Below are 16771 nucleotides of genomic sequence, written 5' to 3' on the forward strand. Positions count from 1 at the left end.
AACCAATAGCACTTTTGTAGTTAGATCATTAGGGAAGTTATGTATGTCAAAGATAATATTACAACTTGAATGCTATATAAACGGAGGTCTAGAGCAGTAGTCCTCAACCTTCCTAATGCCGCGACCCTTTAATACAGTTCCTCATGTTCTGGTGACCCCCAACCATAAAATTATGCCAGGGTTCTTTCACAGAAATGAAATCAAAACTGACCAATGATGTGAAGATTGTATATAGATTGTTTTTTTCCTGAGGTTTCTCCGTTCAGCTCTGCCTCTTGTCCCACCATGCCGATCTCGCTCTTTTCCGCTGCTCCAGACAGACGAACACTCTATCTCGGTCTACCCCACAAGACTGTTGTGTCGATGGTTACCCCCCCGGAAGGGAAGGCAATTACCAGCTGCTTTGAGACTGCTTTGGGCAGTGAAAAGTGGGGTATACAAAACAATTCTTTTCCCTATCCTGGTCCAACAAAATTCTGCTGGTGTATTTGGGCCTATCAGTGTTTTTAATTTATTTGTAATAAGTACATGTATTTCCCTATGTTTGATTACATGTTTGTTATATCTTGAGATACACCATCTCCGGGCCTTTAAATCTGGATTGCTCTAACCTTCTGGTTCTTCATTTGATTTGGGGAATAAAGTTTCTTTTCTTTCCCCCTTTGTATTTTTGTCGGATCTGGTTTCTCAGACACCCCCGAGGGACCCTGGGGAGCAGGGATTGCACCCCACGGCAACCCATTCACTGAATTTGCCGCCCCCATACATTCCTCCAGCAGCCCTTGAACATCTTAGCAGGAAAGCGATTCATAGCAAAAAAAGACAAACAAGGTGATTGCGAAAGGGACCTGAGTAGGCCATGGGTTTTTAGCACATGCTTAGGCTACGCTCTCGTTGCAAACCTCTGCTCCCACACGCTTTGGGGCACCGTCACAAACCCTCCCACGCTCTCCCTCCCCAAGCTCCGAGCCCTGTGGCCACCCACACACCCCTGTCGTGTTTGTTCCACCTCACGTGGGAAGCAGGTCTGGCGATGGAAAATGCTTAATCTTTATGTACACACAGACAGCTAGCAGGATGCAACCCGCAAATGCCCCTATGGAGATTTTTTTATCTTTCCCCCTTTTGCTATGAGTGAGATAAGAACCAACAGCAGGCGAGAATTCAATTTGCATCGTTCGGGGCAGTGCACAAAGAAGGGTGAAAACTTTCTGCTTGGACTCAGAGAGCTATGGGAGGGGTTTTTAGACTTTTATGAGGAGACACTGGTTTGTTTGTTTTTTTGGCGTTGACAATGACATGGAAGAGGAAGTGTTGTTCTTTTGTTGTATCCTAAGGATAGGTTCGAATGGGTAGCCGTGTTGGTCTGAAGTAGCACAATAAAATCAGAATCCAGTAGCACCTTTAAGACCAACAAAGATTCATTCAAGGCATGAACTTTCAAGTGCAAGCACTCTTCAGAGAATCATAGAACAACAGAGTTGGAAGGGACATCCTGGGTCATCTAGTCCAACCCCCAGCACTATGCAAGACACTCACATCCCTATCGCTCATCTACTGTAACCTGCCACCCCCTCTCCGTCAGATGGCTCTCCAGCCTCTATTTAAACATTTCCAAAGATGGAGAACCCACCACCTCCCAAGGAAGCCTGCTCCACTGAGGAACCGCTCTGTCAGGAATTGCTTCCTGATGTTTAGACGGAATTTCTTTTGAATTAATTTAATCCCATTGGCCAGCATTTTGCAACCCTATAGCGGCTACATCTCTCAAAGGAGGATTTTTGTGTGTGTGGTGGTGGTGGTGGTACTCATTGGGACTTTGTGCTGGCATGCTGAAGTGGAGGCTCTCTCTCAGTTTTGTACAGCAAGGCTTAAATGTCAGAACCACCATTGACTTGAGTGCAGAAACTGTTTTGCCCATACTTTTACTGAACATGGGACCATTTCTATGTGTGCTCTGTCTGAGTCATAGTAGTTATAGGGAGACTCGGGTTCGAATTCTTTCTGCTGTGGAAGCCTCCTGGATACCGTTGGGCCAGTCACACACACATAGCCTGACCTACCTCACAGGGTTGTTGTGGGAGAGAGGAGAACATCGCAAGGTGTTTTGGGAGTAAGGATAGGGTATCAATGAAGTAAGAAAAGAAACCAGACTGGCTGTCAGGAACTGTTTCTTAACGGCTGCTTTTATGTGGGACCATTTATCTCCATTCTTGGGGATAGCAGCTTGGAGCTGAATTATGCACACAATGCTGTTACTGTTCAGGTGTCATTCTGCGGAAGTCGCACCTGAGGCCAGCAGCATGTTTGAGCAGATCCACTTTAAAGGAACACCCATCCTTCCAGGGCTTGCCACAGGTTTTCATCCTGAGGTATCCAAAAAGAGTCATAGGTTACGGCCCAGCAATCCTGTGCTTCCTCAGGGAGAGAATTCCCCTCCTTTTAATCACCAGCCGCCTGGCCCATTATACCAGGGGTAGTCAACCTTTGGCCCTCCGGATGTTCATGGACTACAATTCCCATGAGCCCCTGCCAGCAAACGCTGGCAGGGGCTCATGGGAATTGTAGTCCGTGAACATCTGGAGGACCACAGGTTGACCACCCCTGCATTATAGCACCCCCGTTTTCTGCCTGTGATAGAAATTCAAGCCTCATTGACTACAATGAGGTTTGAAAATAATGTCTCCCCCACCCCCTCAGCAATTTTTGCTCTGACGCACGGTGCAGTCCCCTGCTGAAGCAGCAGCAGCTTGTGTTTTGGTTGGCAAACGGGCCCACCGCTCTTCTTCCGTCTTTCCCACACACAAGCATCTAAAGGATCAGACACGAAATTGCCCGATGAAGGGGGAAGGTGAGACCTGACGGGCGTCAGCCTTGCCCGCTGGGTCACAGAGATCGAGTGCCCTTCAGCTCCTAGCTCCGTGAGCGGCAATTTCTCCTGCGGAGACGACTTCGTGCAAAGCCCACGCCCACACAAAGAGACACGCCAGCAGTCCGTTCCCTGTTTTAATGAAGGAGTTTTGACGAAGCGTTCCGGAGAACCTAACAGCTCACCCACTGGTTTGTAATGCGCACAGGGGTTGTGATATTTTAGGTTGGACTATCTGGTGAGTCTAGAAGAGTTTTGCTCAGTCATAAAAAAAAAAAAAAAAACATGATACTGCCTGTGGTAAATTACTCTCCCAAGTCGTATATTGCAAAGAAGTTAAACTTATATTTGTTCACGTAGACTCCGTTCATATTCAGGTTGCAGTAGAAAGGAGAGAACAAAAAGCTCTATCTATCCATCCATCCATCTATCCATCTATCTATCCATCTGTCCATCCATCCATCCATCCATCCATCCATCCATCCATCCATCCCTCCATCCCTCCATCCATCTATCCATCTATCCCTCCCTCCCTCCCTCCCACCATTCATCCATCCATCCCTCCCTCCCTCCATCCATCCCTCCCTCCCTCCATCCCTCCCTCTCTCCCTCCCTCCCTCCCTCCCTCCATCCCTCCCTCCCTCCATCCCTCCCTCCCTCCCTCCCTCCATCCATCCCTCCCTCCCTCCCTCCATCCCTCCATCCATCTATCCCTCCCTCCCTCCATTCATCCCTCCCTCCCTCCGTCCCTCCATCCCTCCCTCCCTCCCTCCATCTATCCCTCCCTCCCTCCCTCCCTCCCTCCCTCCATCCCTCTCTCCCTCCCTCCCTCCATCCATCTATCCCTCTCTCACAGACACAGTCAGGTAGATTCTGTAGCCAGCGAAAATCCGACTAAAGTCTCATTTCTTTTGACATTCAACTGGTGAATATAATCCTAGGATGCCCTCTGGCTTATGGAGATTGCACATCCCCAAAATGTGTGCCTCTGATGTGTGGGGGGAAATATTCCCAGGCCCTGCTTGATCCTTTAAAATCGAAAGCGGGACCTCCAAGGGAGGAATCTAGCCCCCATTGGCCAATCTATTTCTAGACCAGTGGGAAAGTTACCATTTCTCTCTATCTGGAGCAGCGGAAGGCCCGGTCCTCCAGCATTTATTTTGGGCTGTTTTTATTGATTCTCCTCACACTTATTCTTTTGAAAAAATGATTCAGGAGTGGTGTTGATCATTCCAGCTGGCGCCTTTTTATTTTTAATTCATAAATGATGTCACAAATGGTACAAAGCAATGCGATGAACTCAGCAAACCAAGTTGCTTCTTGGGTGGGTTAAGCAATTAGGCTGGATCCGTAGACCATGATCCCTTGGCTAGTGGAAGCAAGGAGACACCTTCCAGAAAGCCCCCTCCTGGGAAGTTCAGGGGACAGGTGATTTTAATCTTGAAACGCTTTACTCCGTTTATCAGATCTTGGGGTTGATGGCCAGTCATTCATTTCTTCAACTTTCTATGCCTTTTTGCAAAACATTGAAGAAAGGACAGTCGACTTACAGACGCCCTGGAAGGAGGAGCTTTAGGAGAAGGACTGTAGCTTCAACCTTAGGTGAGGAGCCATGGCTCAATGGCAGAGAATCTGCTCAACATGCAGAGGGTCCCAGGTTTAATCCCTGGCATCTCCTGTTAGAAGGAACCAGGCGGTAGGTGATGGAAAAGAACTCTGCCTGAGACCCTGGAGATTGCTGCCAACCTGAGTAGACAACGGTGACTTTGATGGACCATGGGTGGGAAGAGCTGTGGCCCAGCCTCTGTTTTGCATGCAGAAGGTCCCTGGTTCAATCCCTGGCATCTCCAGTTAAAAGCATCAGGGGTGTGTGAAAGAGGTAGATCCTGGAGAGCTACCCCCAGTCAGAGCAGATGGTCCTGAGCTTGATAGTCACCTGCGGTTGGATGCAGAAAATGGCAGCTTCCTGATGCATATATGCTTTTGTGGGGTTTTTTTCATAAGGCTGCTTATCCCCAGTTCCATGTTGAGGGAGCCCCATGCTGCCCTCTCCTCTAATGCACCTGCTCAAACCACCGTTTATTTCTCCATGATTAGCTGCGAAAATTCGGCATCTGGAACCACGAGCAGTTGAAGGAAACGCACCCCGGAGACCCGTCAGACCACCTTTTCCGCAGCTGAGAAAAATACTGCTTCAGCATTCCTAAAGTCCCACAGAATGACAAATGTTTTACACAAAAATCCGGCTCTTAAGGAATAGATCCAAATGCAATTGCTGTTTGCCCCGTGGTTAGAGAATGTTCAGAAGCCAAAGATTTGTGGTTATCCAGTGCGGAATTCGAGTCTGCTTCCTCCTCCATTCCCACCTCCGGTGGTGTCATTATCGATACGTATCAACTCTGCCTACTTTCCTGCCACTCCTCCTGCCCGCCCCCTTCTCCCCTGCTTTTAAAAAATGTTGAACACGATCACGTTACAATGCAAACATGCAATAACAATAGCACCCCCCTTTCAGGGAAGTCTCCAGAAAGTTAACCTATGTACTCTTGTTTTATGCCCAACTTTTCTCTGATATGAACATGGGAAGGTTCCTTCAAGAGGGAACTTATGTCAGTAGTTGTCTGGAGTTGTAAGTAGGATTCAAGTAGGATGTCAAGAAGTAGGATTCCACATTCTTCCCCCTGCCTCCCCCATCTCTACCTCCAACATCCAGAAAAAGAAAAAGAGCATCCAGAAAAAGAAAATTCTCCTGCAAGAAATAGATGCTTTGGTGGGTTGAGTCTATTACAGGGGTAGTCAAACTGCGGCCCTCCAGATGTCCATGGACTACAATTCCCAGAAGCCCCTGCCAGTCCATGGACATCTGGAGGGCCGCAGTTTGACTACCCCTGGTCTATTAGATTGCTCCAGAATTTAACATTCTCCCATTCCACCCCCAAATCTTCAGGAATATCCTAACCCGGAATGGGCAGTCCTATTCCCAGAACTGTGTGCAGTGTGGCCACACTAACTTCTCTCTTTTCAAGTGGCTTGTAGAATGTATTAAGACCCATTAGCATTCCTTGTGTTTCTATGACCTTCTGGAGTGAACTAGTATATGATGGCTCTCTTTAAGTATCTGAAAGCTTCTTCCTTGATGGAGGGCAAGGAGAGGTTCCTGTTGGCAGCAGAGGACTAATGGGTTTAAGCTATGGGTAGAACGGTACCAGCTGGATATTGGGGGGGGGGGGATTTCACGGTCAGAGTAGTTCAGCAATGGAACAGGTGGTGGTGAGCTACTACTCACTGGCAGTTTTCAAGCAGCAACTGGACAGCTACTTCTCCTGGATATTTGGCATTGAGCAGGGGGTTGTCCTAGATGGCCTGTATGGCCCCTTCCAGCTTTATGATCCTATGATTCTAAAATAATAATAATAACATCTACTCCTCCTACTATTACTACGGGTAGTAGTAGTGGTGGTATACTTTTATAGCCTGTCCATCCCCATAGGCTCAGAGAAGGTAACATCAAGATCCACTAATATATTCAAATAAATTAATTAATGTGCTAGAGTTAGGGTTGCCAGACCTGGGCCTCTTCTGCATGATGGATAAGCTGATGAAAACTCACTAAATACGCCGTTGTTTTTCTGATCTCTACCCAGAAGAGTTAATTTACTCTGCAAAACTTTTTGCTCTGCATGGTGAACTGCCTCTTCGGTGCTTTAAGCCGGGGGTCATCAACCACCGGGGCGCGAAGGCCACAGTACTGGGCCGCCGGCAGCCATGCCTGCCTCCCCCCCTACAGTGAGAAAGAAGGGAAGAGGCAGGCGCGGCCGCCGGCACGCCAGCGATGCAAACGTGCATGCACACAGTTGCCACGCATGCGCGTTTGCGCCCCCTGGTGGTGAAAACGCACACGAGCGGCAACAGCGTGCGTGTTCGCGCCTCCTGGTGGTGAAAACGCGCATGTGTGGCAACTGCGCATGTGCGTTTGTGCGGCACCCAGGCCGTCGGCTCTCCCCTCACCCCCAGAGGCAAGCCCTGACCTCAGAAAGGTTGGGGACCGCTGCTTTAAGCGTCTTTTAAGCGTTGTTTCTGAAAGATGCTTTTCACCTATTCATTTTTCTCCTGCCTGTCTTGGGCGTGCTATTAGCCATGCAGAGAATATCTTCAGTTATGCAGATTAGTGACTGCATTCGAGAACAAAGCAGAGTTGGCAAAACTACAGGGGGCAGGGCTATGCATTGTTTCATGCAGAGGGCATTGCAACATAGTTTTTCAACAGATTATATTCAATGCAGAACAACAATTGTAATATAATAAAGCGGTCTAAACTGGTTGTTTTTAAAACTGTTTTATTTGGCTCCTTGCAGAATACCTCCTGGGTTTGGGAAATACCTGGAAACGTTGGGGGTGGAATCAAGAATAGGCCATGGAAGGACCTCAATGGAATATAATGCTACGGAGTCCACCCATTTTCTCCAGGGGAACTGATCTCTTGTCACAAGGAGATGAGCTTTAAAACCAGGGGATCCCCAGGTCCCACCTAGGGACAAGCTTCCCTAGCTCAAGGCCCCTTCTCAGAGATTTAAGGTATAGATTGGGTAAAACAGAAAACCTCATGGAGTTCTAACTGTGTGATCTGGAGAGGCTAAATGTCAGATCTAGTTGGAGTCCACCTTTTACATATTTGTTTTTCTGCACTGCTGTTACCTGCTTTGAACCTTTGGGAAAGGGCGGGGTAATCTTCCGCACAAGTAAGCTGAAGGCTTGTTGAGGCAACAGCCTGGGATCATTCCCACCTTATCTCTCTAGGAGTGAGAAGAAGATACTTTTCCACCATTGTGGAGTCAATTCCTATGTGATTTTGGGGAGCATTTCCCCTAGAATCAACGTGGGTGGGAAACTTTATATCCTTGGAATAATTCTGTGTTTTTTTATTTGAGGTTGATTTCAGATGAACCCCTGCCATGGGAAGCGGGTGGAGCAATTCATATAAACACGTGGAGTTGCCTGAGATTCAATGAGGCCCTTGGTCCATCAGGGTCAGCATCGTCCACTCAGGCTGGCAGCAGCTCTCCAGAGCCTCAGGCGGAGGTCTTTCCCATCACCTCGTGCCTGTCCTTTTGTCTGGAGATGCTGGGGATTGAACCTGGGACCTTCTCCTTGCCAAGCAGATGCTCTGCCACTGGATCAGGCCCTTGGCCCATCAGGGTCAGTATTTTCTACTCAGGCTGGCAGTGGCCCTCCAGGATCTCAGGTTGAAGTCTTTCTGCCAGGTCCATTTAACTGGAGATGCCGGGGCGTTGAACTTGGGACCTCCTGCATCCAAAGCAGCTGTACCACTGCTGAGCCATGGCCCTTGAGGATGTACCTCAAACCCCCACCCATCCTGGCCCCAAGAAAGGTGGGCATGCCGACATTCCCTTTATACTCTATGGCACCGTTGACTTCCATGGGCACCAAAATGGGCCCTTCATGCACAAGCCTACTCATGATCCCACAAGGGGTGGCATTCAAAAGCACGGAGAAGTATGATTTTTAAAAAGTTAGCAGGCATCGCGGGACCTTTAAACTGTTGGAGAAAGGGGATTGGTTGTCTGACCTGATTGACAGTTGCATTGCACACTTCCGCCATTTCCAGCAGCAGATGTGGAAGGTGAGAGAACAGGACAAAAAATTGTGCCCCCAACATATCCCCTCTACCATTTTTTTCTTCCCCATTTTCGTTTTTTAACTTCCAGCTTGGTGAAGAGTTCTGGGGAACTCAGAAGTTTGCATCCTGTTTGGTGTCATTTGCCTTGGTCCTCCTTAAAGGCACCAGGTAGGGTTATGGTGTGTTTTTGGATTTGGAATTTGATTTTGAACCAACAAACAGCTTTGGTTAGATATGAGGGACATGAGATTGCCAGCTATGGGATGGGAAACTCCCAGAGATATGGGGGGCAGAGTTAGGGGAGGGGAGAAACCTAAGAAGGGAGTCAGCCCTCCAAGGAGAATGACCTCTGAACTCTGGAGATCATCCGTATTGCAAACGGTGCTTCCAATGGTTGCCGACCCCAGGGTGGAAAATGCCTGGATTTGGGGGTGGAACTTGAGAGGGGAGGAGCTGCCATAGAGGTCCACTTTCCAAAGCAGCCATTTTCTCCAGGGGAACAGACCTCTGTCAGCTAGAGAAATGGTCCCCGCCCCCCAGGCCGTGGCCCGGCGCTGGGCTGCAAAGACCCCGGCACTGGGCCACGGCTTCCTCTCCCCGCCCCCCCCCGCAATGAGAAACTTCCCAGGCCACAAGCAAATTGGCCGCCAAAGCGGGCGATTAACTTGCGGCCTGGCCTGGCAAGCTTCTTTTTGCGGGAGGGGGGGAGGAAAGTGCGGCCGCTGGTGCATGCGTCCATGCATAGCAGGCCCGTGCACGCACGTTTGCGGCATGCGCTGTGGCAAGCGTGCATGTGTGGCAGTTTCACGCATGAGCTGCAGGCCATGCATGTGCATTTGCAGCCGCACATGGCACAAATGTGCAAGTGCAGGCCTGCTGCACATGTATGCATGCGTGAAATCGCCACACATGGGTGTTTGCAGCCACACATGATGCAAATGCACATGCATGAAACTGCCACGCATGCACGTTTGCACCATGTGCGGGCCTGCTGCACATGCACGTTTGCACCATGCACAGCCACAAACGCACATGCGCGGTGGCCAGATCGCCCTCCCCCCACCGGTCTGCAGCCTAAAAAAGGTTGCAGACCACTGACCTAGAGATCCGTTGTCATTTTGGGGGATCTCCAGTTTCTACCTGGAGGGTAGCTGTTGGAATATGCAAGATCTGTTTTTATGTATGATTCAAATGGGTATGAAGGATATCCTACATGGGGCATTGGAGCATATGTATATTTAGCATATTCAGATTAGGAAATTCCTGGGATTTTTTTCAAATACTCTCCTCCCTTGTCATGATTGGCTCAATTGCAGACTTCCTGCTCCCTTGAGCACACTTCTTCCCTGCTTGGCTCCAGAACGGACTGAATGAATGTAGAACAACAGTTAGATAGTTCAGACTCTCTCTCTCCCTCTCTCTCTCTCTTTGTTTGTTTGTTAGATTTCCGGGCTGCCCCTCCAAAGGGCAGTTTACAACAGATATGAATATAATCCCTAAACAATTAAAATGTTTAAGAATCGTAAAAATTAACCTGTGTAAAATATATACTGTCGCCTACGTAGACCTGCTAAGGACCTGAACTTGAGGTCTGAGGCTGGATCATAAACATGCTGTCGCAATTGGCCAGTGCACGGCTGGATCCAATCAGTTCAAAGTGAAACTAACCAATAGGATGCACTGGCGGGAATCTCCTATTGTTCTCACTTGTACAAATGTTGGTGTTTTCCAGGTTTCTTCTCAGGTCAGTTTGGGTTCTCTTCCTACCTATGAGCCGAGGTCAATAAAGAGCTGAAATGAACTCACAATGTCTGTGCTCCCTGAACCCACGGATTTGACATCTACTAACTGCTCGCTCTGTCCTATAACATTTCCTGTGGGCCTAAAAGCACAACAGCTGGAGATCCAAGGGGCTTTTTGCACGCCTTCAAAATCGCACAATGGTTGCCAATTGGAAACGCTATTGATTTGCCTTAACGCACGACGTCGTAGACAATCTGCCACACACCTGAAACCAATCTGCAAAAAGCGCTTCCTTGTAGCGCTTTCAGGGGAATCCCAAAAAGTGGATTCACCCTCCGGAAAGCGCTACACTCTTGCAACCAATCTGCAACACTAGCGAAAAAGACCTGTGCGTTAACATTGTTGCGGTTTCTTCAAAGTCCCTCCTCCTGAGCCTGTCCTCCAAACTTCTGGCGTAGCGATCGCCATTTTTTTTTCTCCGAGCGAGCGGGGATAAACGCACCAGCGAGCCTCTTTCAGTTTAGAGGCTTCCCTGGCTTCAGTCCCTCCCCTTCAGTCACTAAGCACACACATTTAACACAGTCATTCAGCCGAAAATCGGGCCCGTGAGAGGGGGGGGGGAGGGGGGATTTTTTTTTCCACTCGGAGGGAGCGTGGCCACGATCAAATGACAGCTCAAACAGAGGCTTCCCCGGCTTCAGTCCCTCCCCTTCAGTCACTAAGCACACACATTTAACACAGTCATTCAGCCGAAAATCGGGCCCGTGAGAGGGGGGGAGGGGGGATTTTTTTTTTTCATTCGAGGCAGCGTGGCAACGATCATACGATCAAACGACAGCTCAAACACATTAGGCAGCTGGATGGGTCTCTCCGTTGCAACGAATCTACACAGATTCGTTACAATGGGTGTGTTTTTTTTAAAAAAAAAACCTTTCTTAAAGGGAAAGGGGCTGTTTGGGAGCATGCTAACGGCTGCCCAGTGGCTGCTTGACGGCCAGGGGCGGGATGAGCTCGGCAATAGCGCTTCCTTTCTAGCGATTTCTGCCGAGACCGGAAGCCTGTGGGAAACGCTACAAAACGCAACTGGATACCACTACAAAGGCAGGTATGCATAACGACGAATTCCACTATTTTAAATGGCGATTTTTCATTCAGTGACCAATTTGCAACAAAGATCCCGGTGCGTAAAGCCCCCAACTTATTGGCCCAACTCAGTTGGGGGAGAGTGGCCTGGACCAAGGCCCTGCAAGGGATTAGGCAAGGTGGGCCCCATTCAGCTGGTAAAAGTCAGGGGTAGTCAAACTGCAGCACTTCAGATGTCCATGGACTACAACTCCCATGAGCCCATGCCAGCAAATGCTGGCAGGGGCTCATGGGAATTGTAGTCCGTGGACGTCTGGAGGGCCACAGTTTGACTACCCCTGGTAAAAGTTCAACCTTGTCCTCAAGGTTGCCTGGTGGGAAATCACTGTTTTTGTAGGCCCTTCAGAACATTGGGGCTTTATCTCCAAAGTTTGTTTTTCTTCTTAATAGAACCATTTTGTTCTTCAAGCACCTTGGTGGTTCACCTTTTTGCATGTTTAAACTCTGCCAACAACGGCAACCCTAGGGACAAAGGGCCTTGCTTTCAGCAGGGGTGAAAGGAATAATTCAGAGCCCTGCCAGCGCCCTCTAAGAGAGCCGCTTCAACCCCTTGCAGTGCAAGCCGAATTCATGCCTGCGTGTCGGCTCTAGTCAGCCGGGTGTAGATCAGAGAGGGATCAGATGAGTCACAGGAATACATGGAAATAGATAAAAAAGAAATCACACATGTTTGAAGTTCCGTGGCTGCCTTTGGCAGGGAGTGGGGGAATTTTTGACGGCCGTTTCTGCACATGAGTCAGAGAGGAGGTTGGCGTGGGTGAGCGGGCGTGGGTGGGTGGGTGGGCGCCTCTGCGGGTGTCAGAGGCGGAGATAGATGCAGATCGATGGCTGTAATTAAGCAGTTAGTGAAATCACTATAATAGCCAAATGGATTTGAAGGCACAGCTTTCAAATGGGGCCGCGTTGTTATTTTTTAAAGCTCTTTTTCAGAAAGAGAGAAATCTCCAGACCGTTCTCCGAAATATGATTTTGTGGAATCCGAAAGAACTGCGAGAAGCACTGAGTCTCTTGGCTAAAAAATCGGCCCACTGATTCCTTGAATCGAGACTATTCCCAATGGTTTTCTGGAAAAAGGAAATGGATCCCAGGGAAGAAAAACAAAAAATCACAGAGAATAAAAATGTTATTTGGGCCTCATCACACTTTGGTTTAATAGGTAACTCATTTTGTTAAAATATTTTCCCCTCCCCTTAGGCCAATGCCTACAGTTGCTAACTCTAGGGTGGGGAATTCCTGGTGATTTGGGGACAAATTTAGGGAGAGGTGTTGTTGGCTTGAAAGGTTTTTTTTGTTTTTGTTTTTTTTTTGCTGCTAGATGGCCTCCACGAAAAGAAAGGGACGGTTCAAAATTATTGTAACAGAAAACAGAACCTATCCCGGGCTATATTAAACAATTCCACAATAAATATAAATAAACGTTTCTTATCTCTTCTTATATATTTATGTGTATAAGCACAACCAGAACGGCCTCTAGATTAAACCGTTTTCAATTTTGTTTTCCTCAGTGGTTGTCCTTCTTTAAATTATATTATATATATGTGGCCTTTGGCTCTCAGGTTTGGGGAGGTCTGTTCAAAAGACTCATCCCCGATGAGCACACCACCTCTGAACATATCTTGCTTTGGCACCCTACAGTAGGGGTAGTCAACCTGTGGTCCTCCAGATGTCCATGGACTACAATTCCCATGAGCCCCTGCCAGCAAACGCTGGCAGGGGCTCATGGGAATTGTAGTCCATGGACATCTGGAGGACCACAGGTTGACTACCCCTGCCCTACAGGGTCATTCTACGCCAGCTGTCACTTGACTTGGTGGCGACAATAAATGAAACACATGTTGCAGTTTGCCCCATTTAAGCGTGGTGAGCTTTCGTTAAAGTCTATGCCTTTGCTTATAGAGTTCCCTTTTAATTCCCTGCGAGGGGACCCCAAATGGAAAAATCAAAACAAGAAAAGAAAGCTGTGGCCAATTAATAACAAAAACCCTGAAAAAGCCTAGGAAGGCTTGTTTAAATCTAACTCCAAAACTTGAAGGACCCTGCAGTCAGTGGTGAGAGAGATGAAGAACTGGTTCTTTACCCTTCGCCCTGCTTTTCACGGGATCTGGCCCAAGGTCGCCCAGCTGGCTGCACGTGGAGGAGGAGTTGGGAACCAAATGCGGTTCTCCGGATTAGAGTTCTCCTCTCTTAACTACACCACGCTGGCTTTCAATATGCTTTCCGAGACCCTTGAAGATGAGACGATTGAAGGGAATCTTGTCTGTACCCTCTGTGTTGGTCTCTCTTACTCCCCGTGAAGTCTGTCCTTCACTGTGTTGACCAGGGACTGCCTACAGTTCTCTGGTTCGAACATGACTTTATCTTAATTGAAGGAACCGGGAAGAGCACCTGAGATTAGTCACTGAGAAATGTGTTGCCAGCTTCTCCTGCCCCACCCTAGGGAGGTAGGAGGGAGGTAGGAGGGTGTCAATTCCACATGTGCTTCAGATTTTGCGTGGGTCACCGATACAAATGTCATCTTTGTGTGCACATCTTGAAGAGTTTCTCCCCCCACCCACCCCGTTTTCTTTGTGGGCAGTGGAGGAGGGAGACAAATATTTAACGGGAAATAACATTGTGCCCAATCATTCCTTGGCTATCAACACAAATAGAGTCCTTCCCGAGTCCTTCTTGCTTTTGACCCCCCTGTCCTCTGTCATTCATCCCCTCCCCTTCTTTGACAATTCCCCCTTTCTTCTTCCCTCTCTTTCTTGTCTCCACTTATCATGAACTTGCTGGTAGGAGCCCATAAGAATTGTGAGGGAGAATCCCACTCCCCCCCCCTGCCCCCACCGGTTGCTGAGCCTGGTGTAGCTCCAAGCCTTGGGCGCCACCTGAGACCAGAACGGTGCCTGGACTCTGCCACCGCCTCACCTAGGACTGGACTAACTCCTGCTGGACTCAGCTTTGATTGCATAGAGAATTATCTTTTACTTTAGAGGAGAAATTTAAACTCCCTAATGTATTTTTTTTTACAATTTCAGATTTTTGTGGAAACCTGAGGGGGGGGGTCCCCCAAGTTTGTGGAGAATCATAGAATTGAATAATAGAATCATAGAATTGGAAAGGATACCCCAGGGTCATCTAGTCCAACCCCCTGCACAATGCAGTAACTCACAGTTAATCTGCTTTGTATCAGTGTGGCCCCTATCTGCAGATTAAGATGCCTGCAGGTGGAGCCATTCCGCACAGCTTAAGTGTAGCCAAAGTCTTACCTTTCGTAAACGCTATTAATTCAGCGTTCCGCATGACATCGTAAACAAACCACAAAACTCCTGCCAAACTCCAGCAACAATCGGAATTTTATAGCGCTAAGGGGGAAATCCAGAAAAGTGGATTCCCCCTGAAAAAAACGCTACACTTCTGAGCACAAGCTACAACACATCAGCAAAAGACATGTGCATTTTCAAAATAGCAGTAGAAAGAATGTCCCTCCCTCTTTCTCACCCTCGAGCTTCCAGAGACACAATCGCCATTTTTTCCCCTTAGACCGGCGAAAGAAACAAATAAGCGAGGGTTCTCTGGCTGAAGTCCCTCCACAGAAGTGCTTAACAGTAAAGCAAACCTCCCTTCTGCAATTGTCTGAGCACAATACAGCCCCCTGTTCGACACTGCCCGTAATTTCAGCCACAAATCGTGCCCATCGGGGGGGGGGGTTACTTGAAGAGCGTGGAAACGATTAAGCGCCAGCTCCCACACCAGCCAAAAAGGTCTTTCTGAGACAATGATTGAACAAATATTCGTTGTGACTGGTGTGTTTGGGTTTTTAAAAAACAGTTTTTAAAGGGAAAGGGGATTTTCGGGAGCATGAACACAACAGTTCATTGGCTGTTCTGTTTGATTGACGGCCAGGGGCGGAAAGAAGCGCGGAAAAATATTGCTTCCTTTGTTGCGATTCCAGCGAGACCAGAAACCTTTGGGTAATGATTAGACCACTACTGGGACTTCAATATTCCACTAGAACTGAAGGTATGTGGAATGACGAAATTCCACTATTAAATATAGCGTTTCTGCATACTGCAAACATTTAGCAACAATGGTCATTGTGCGGAATGGCCCATAGAATTTGAAATGTCTTTAGATATCTGTTCTACATAATATATGTCTGGTAAGGCCTTGGAGGAGGAGCATGTCTCATGGCTTAAGTGTCACTCAGCACAACACCCACTCAGTGTGGCTCTCCCACCCCTGCGTGCCTCTTCCTCCAACCAGCTTGCCTGTCTGTCCAGCGGCCAGCCAATCTCCTTCCATCCCCCACCCCTGACCACCCCCTCCTCCTTCCACTTCCCTCTGAGGCTCGGAGGCTGCAGATCCCTGTTGTGTGAGAGCTGCCCCTGCCAGTGAGTTCCCTTCTGAGGGGCCTGCATCCTTTCTAGGTCCTGGGGAGAGGGGGAAGCCATCCATAGAGTTCTTCCACCCCACAGCACCCAATCTAGCGCCTGTTGTATTCCTGAATGCAACGGGCTTGCCCCCCTAGTACAGTTTATTAAGTTTCAAAAAGGTCAGAATCAAAATTGGAGGTGGGGTGCGAAGGACACCTCCCCCCCCCGGCCCTTTACTTCATCCCCCCCGGCCCTTTACATTACAACACACTTCGGGTGTCATTGTGTCCCATCACTCCCAGATGGGACTATCTCGTTGCAGAGAAACAAGCTCAGGGTAACCATTGATTTGTCATTGTCATGAGTTAAGATTTCCATGAACATAAAATGTTCCTTATGTTCCTTGTTGTGGCGTGTCTGAATCTTATTTTGAAGGGATCTTTAAACATTACCATAGCGATCAGAGAGCGTTAGGGCAGTGGTTGAGAGTAGAGGAATAAACTACCCCCCCCCCCCCACCGGGCCTCAGTAAAACTGTCAAGCGTTGAGTGGTCCCCGGTGATAAAAAGATTGGGGACCACGGCTTCACGCCCTTGGTCAGTTTCAGTTTGATCTCTGTGAAAGAACCCTGGCATCATTTTATGGTTGGGGGTCACTGCAATGGGAGGCACTGTATTAAAGGGCCGCGGCATTAGGAAGGTTGAGAACCATCGGATTAGGAGGCGGAGTCTTGGGAGGACCGGGGACGGATCTCTGTAGTCTGGAGATCAGCTGCAATTCCAGGCAATCCCCAGGCCCCTCCTTGGAGGCTGCCATCCCTAAAGCTTGGCCACCTCTCAGCCCGTGAACCATTTGGCCTGGACGGCCTTCATCTCCTCTTGCCTCTTAGCCACACGACCTCTGCATCTTTTTTGCTCCTTCAATGCTACAGGTCATTTCCGTCATCATTCCTGCTATTTATGAAGAGGTTCGTTTTGTGTAACCGTTTGAGCAAAAAAAAAAAAAAAAAAATCCCTGATG

The 16771-nt window shown here is 48.4% G+C and overlaps 1 protein-coding gene and 1 long non-coding RNA gene across 2 annotated transcripts in view; one reads left to right on the plus strand and one right to left on the minus strand.

The window, feature by feature from the left end:
* Positions 1-16771, minus strand: part of LOC143828355 (uncharacterized) — a 56676-nt gene that overhangs the window by 15524 nt on the left and 24381 nt on the right. The window lies entirely within an intron of this gene.
* On the plus strand, positions 2829-10346 carry LOC143828616 (uncharacterized). The gene is made up of 3 exons (XR_013227767.1): positions 2829-3107; positions 8596-8675; positions 10240-10346. It is a non-coding gene; the product is annotated as an uncharacterized LOC143828616 (long non-coding RNA).

Source organism: Paroedura picta, chromosome 2 (genome assembly GCF_049243985.1).
Source record: "Paroedura picta isolate Pp20150507F chromosome 2, Ppicta_v3.0, whole genome shotgun sequence".
Taxonomy (NCBI): Eukaryota; Metazoa; Chordata; class Lepidosauria; order Squamata; family Gekkonidae; genus Paroedura; species Paroedura picta.